Raw genomic sequence first — 5384 nt, 5'->3', positions numbered from 1 at the left:
AAAACTCACTAGATTTAGTGACAGGTGCTACAACTGACCTGCAGAGGAGTCCTGGAGATAGCCTTCCCCAGATCTGAGATATGGACAGCATGGTGCGGAGCACAGAGTCCCCATGGGGGTCTGGGGAAAAAAAAAAAAAGAAAAAAGAAAAAAAAAGGGGGGGGGCTAAAAAACAAGCTAAAGAAAAAAAAGCGCTAAATTAAAAAAAAGCTTTCCTTGAGTTTGGACCCATTTTGAACCTTTTCTGGTTAACTCAAAGCTTTTCTTTCATTGAACCAAATGTTGTCATAATTTTCACTGCATTAATCTCTAGAGTTTAAATCCCTTTTTTAACATGACACTTTGGATGTGAGATGACAAATGTTAATATTCATTATTCTACAAAGCTATAAATATCCTGAGGCATAGCAACTCACTGGAAAGGACACGACCAAAATTATTTCCCCAGCCCTGTGCTTACATCCAGATCTTCATCACAGATAGTCTTTTTCACATACTGAAATGCTTTTGTTGCACTTATTTTGGCACTAAAGTTCACGCACATACTTTTATTTTAATGGATACTTGTAAAGTTAAATTAAAATATTCAAACTTTCCAGTTCAATGTAGGCAACTTCCACAGACATTCACATTCAACCTATAGACCTTTACCCTGTTGTAGTGCATGAAGAAAAGCAGTCATTTCAGAAGCTACTGGAGTTTCCCTACTGATCTTTTCCTACAGATTCTTTTTCTAGCAAGACCTTACTTGCAAAGTGTTTTCCTATCAGAGGCTTGCCAGATTTTTGGGGCAATGCTGAACAAAGGTCTTACCACCTTTGTAACACTAAACAGCCCTTAGTCTCTTTCATAAACCTGATAGCCTGTAAATCTGACGGTCCACACCCTCTGCATTCCTATGTCACATACTAACAGCCTCTTCTTTAATTACAAGGTGTGGCATTTCTGGACAAGAGACAGCTAATCCTCCAGACGTGCATGTTACTTACATTTACCCTAGAATTTCTCCTTTATGCAAAGCTTTGGCTCTGAAACTGCAAAGGTTAAACATCACTGACAAAATCTCTAGCTCATGGCCACACTTTGATGACATTTAATATTCTGGTTCACTAATGATTAAGTGTTCTGAACATACAGGACTGGGATCTAAAAGCTGGGAGGTATTTGGATCATGCCGGTATCTGTTACAAAAACTAACCATCTGCAAAACTAAAACTTCAACAGGAGACCATATTAGCATGCTACTTTGAAGCTCGCACAACTGCAGTTGTCTTGATGAATTCTTGATTAGAAAGAATAAGAGCTAAAGCGCTGAGTTTCTTACATAAAACAGTGAGAAGACATGCTGGCAAACAGTGAATGATTTTGGCTGCTGCAGCTGGGAAAGCAGCATTGCCCAGGTGTGCATACTCACCTGGGGCTGCGTAGCCCCCCGAGACTCTTTGGCTACACTGGGCTGCAAACAGGGGACAGGAGGCTGTCGGGACTTTGCTGTACAGGAACGATGGGACGGGCCCTGCAAAGCGGGAGAGCTCAGTGCTAGCTTTGCTGGAGCTGGCAGCTGAAGCACACCTCACCCGAGACTGCCCAGCACAGGGGAGGACCGCTTCCCGCAGAAGGGCGGCCAACACTTCTCCTGGGCTGTTGCCCACTGCACTGGGCTGTTTCCTCACTTCATCCAAGTCTGTCACCCACAGAGCTTCCCACATCCCACAGCTTCAGGAAATCCAGAAAGCCTCAGCCCCAGCCTTCCTCCAGCCGCACAACCCTCCTCCCCACCTTTCCCTGAAATACTTCTGCTCAAGAGTTGCTCTCTTGCTGCCATCTTTTCAGCCCAGGAGAAAAAAGAAACCACCCTCACCTCCTTCCTCTCAGCTCTGAGAAATCCCCACTGTGTGTTACCCTTCCAGTGGGTGCAACAGCGTGGGCAACTCTTGACCAACGGCGACTGCCAGAGATGAACTTACTTGGTGGCAAGTTGTGTCTTCTAAGGGAAAAAGACTTCTGACTGTGGCCATGCACACAAGCAGCAAAGGTCCCCTGTGTGTAATGAAGCCTTAAAAAGCCAAAAAAAATTCAGGACTGAAACACTCTTAGGCCAAGGCAATGATTTGCCATGGCGTAGCACACACTGCATGCTCGCACATCCACATCTCTGTGCATGAGGGAGTTGCAGCCCCAAGATTTGTGTTGCCGATAGCACATCACTGCCCTCATCAAACACCCCTCTCCCTCCTCCAGAGATACCCAGTTACCAGACCTCCAGCTGCCTCCACCACAAACCCTGCTTGGCAGTGCCTGACCCATGCCCACATTCCATGCTTGCTGCCTCCATCCACAGTTCCCTCACTCGGCATCACCTGCTGGAAGCAGTGGCCAATGCCCCCAGGCACGCACAACACATCACCACTGGGTTACAGAGAGCAAAAACTTGGCTTCAGCTACTCAGAAGGGACTTTCTGACCAGCTGAGTGAAAGTGCATTCTCTGAATTCACCTGAATCTCTGTACTGGGTGCCAGAGCAGAAATTCCCCTGGAGCCCCTGGAAAGCACCATGGTGGAGCAGGTTGTCCCCCTGCAGCCTGTGGAGAGATCATGGTGGAGAAGGTCATGAAGGACTGCCTGTGGAGAGGACCCACGGTGGAGCAGGGGAACACTGTGAGGAGGAAGGAAAGGTAGAGAGGAGCCATTATGGACTGACCACAACTCCCATTCCCCATCCCTTCCACTGCTCGGGACAGGGAGGTGGAGGAGTTGAGAATGAAATTGAGCCTGAGAAAAAGGAGGGAAGGAAGGCGCTGTTCTGGTTTTTGGTTAGTTTTGTTGGTTTTTTTCCCCCTCACTATCCAACCCATTTTTATTGGCAATAAATTATTTTTCCCCAAGTTGAGTCTTTTTTGCCTGTAATTGACAAGTGATCTCCCTACCTTTATCTTGACCTGCAAGCTTTTCTTCATATTATTTTCTCCCTCAACCTGTTGAGGAGGAGGACTGAGAGGGCAGCAGGATAGGTATCTGGCAGCTGGCCACTGTCAGCCCCCCACAGTCATAAATTGGACCAACCACCAGACAGAAAGAAGAGAGAGGAGGACAAGAAGAGAGCAGAGTTACCCTGACACTCCAGTTCAGACCTGGAGCTCATGATGCTTCCCAGTTAATTGAGCTGATGAATTGAATAGGAGGATTGGCCTGGACACAGAACTCACTGCAACACACACTCATCATGAGGCTGAATTTGCGGGTTTGGAAGTTACGTGCAAGGGCAAGGATATCTCTGTTCTCCTGCCCAGAGACAATGCACTTAAATAGGACTGGATCTTTCCTGAAGCAGTCCAGGAAAAGTTCGCTGAGGGGAAGGATCATGAAAGAAATCAGGAAAGGCAGAGATCAGTAATCCAGAGCATAGCAGGAAAGATGGTGAAAAGATACCCCTTTTGGGGGCCACTAAGAAAGCTAGTACAAAATACTGGGGTGGGTTTTGGCTCCTAACTTTTGCTAACCGGATTATCTGTTGCCAGATGTAGTGCTCCTACGCTAATGCACTCCTCTGCCATTTCTACCCAAAACTCCTTTAGCCTGACTTCCAACTCTGCTGCTTAAGAATGCCAGGCAAGCACATAAACCCCCTCTGCTCTGTGGCTGAATGCAGTAGAAAATTTATTATTGGAAAAAGAAGAAATGCAAAAGGACGATCATCTCTGGATATAGCCCAGGCAAAATGTAACGTGCTATAACACAGCCCTGAAAGGCACTACTAGCAAAATACCCTGGCATGTCACAGCATCCTCCCAACTTGTACAAAAGCTGCTTTGTTGCTGATCTGAGTTTTCTCTATTCCCAGGCGTAACTGAATTGTGGTTTTTTTATGGGTTGCCTGGCCTCCCCATTAAGTCTTCTGGGCCATCATTAAGGCTGGGTAAGGCGAAGCTCTTTAATTTTTTTTTTCTTTCTTCTTTTTTGCAGAGCTTCTTTCTAGCCTGTTATCAGCTGATCTGCAGAAGCTGCAGAATGATATGCAGTCCCTCTCCTGAAGCAGTTCCTGAATAACCAACTGTTGCTTCTTCCTCCTGGAGCCACCAGGAATGAGCCCTGGGCTGGGGAGGGTGGACAGTATCATCAGCATTGCACTGTCTCCCAACACTCAACTGCTGCAGCTCCTCCAAGCCTCCCCTTTGCACCTCAAAAGCAACTGGGAAGAAAATGAACTCACATACAAAACCCACCTGCAAGCTTCAGATCATGAAGAAGTTTCTGGGTGAAAAATGAAAACATCCAAACTCAGAATGACAGTCTTTGTAAGCAAAACTGCTTCCTTCCAGTTTCTCCGGCTTCACCTGCTTCTCATGCTTGACACAGCGAAAAATCCCATAAGAAGCTCATCTATTCATACCCAGGAACTGCTCATGTTACTAATGTGTATAATCTGGATGCAAAAATCATCAAGACATTAGTGCATTCTTGAACCATATCCTGTCATATTCATTGCGGGAAGCACAGGGAAAAAAAAAGTATAACCTTTTATGCAAAAACCTGACTTCTTTTATCTGTGCTGCATGTAGTGAGCCTGGAAGTCTGAAAGAGAAGTCAGAGTTACCCAATTAGTTTGTCAGGTGTTCAGAAAGTTGTGGTTAAGGTAAGAAGAGGGCAGGCATCTCTACTTCTGTGGCTGCATAAGAACTAGTCCATACATACAGAAAAGCACCATCATAGAGAAGACCAGCTTAAAGAAAACAAAAAGCAGACTGATGTGAAACTGGTGGTGAAATAAAGGAGGGCAATAGAAACTCTAATGAGAAGCTACTTGTCCATACCTGGAGTCAGAGGATGGAGGCAGCAGATTTCAGAGAAATATGTTTTAATTCATAACCTAGTTACAGCACATTTCTCTCCCCTCTCAGTGTCCTTCCAGTCTGCTTTTTGTGGCCTTTTTGCCATCACTACATTCTCCAATTTACAGACAACATCCAGAATGAGCCTTCGATCAGTGGGGAGGACACCAGTGCTATCTGCTTTTCTTTGCACCTGCTCCGCAACTGAGGAAGAACAACAGGCCACAGCTCATCTGATATTTCATTGCTTGGGAATTCATCAGCCCAAAACTCAATGTTATTTCAGGGATATTCTTGAAGTTTACAACCAGCAGGTTGATGTAGAAGTAATTGCAGAAGTAGTATTTGCTGTGCAAGCCTACATAGTGCCAGGGAGTTGCTAGCAGATCTATAATCACCTTTCAGAGTGACAAAACCAAATTTCTAGATCACAGTTGCCGCTGCCACCTCAATGCTTTGCAGCTCCCAGATCAGAGGAAGTGCTTCCTGTAGCTCCAGGAAGGCGGCTTTATCTATTCTGGTCACCTTTGTCTTCATCACACCCAAGTCTCAATC

This window comes from Mesitornis unicolor, unplaced genomic scaffold, assembly GCF_000695765.1.
Source record: "Mesitornis unicolor isolate BGI_N332 unplaced genomic scaffold, ASM69576v1 scaffold52840, whole genome shotgun sequence".
Lineage (NCBI taxonomy): Eukaryota > Metazoa > Chordata > Aves > Mesitornithiformes > Mesitornithidae > Mesitornis > Mesitornis unicolor.
This window is presented reverse-complemented; position numbering follows the sequence as displayed.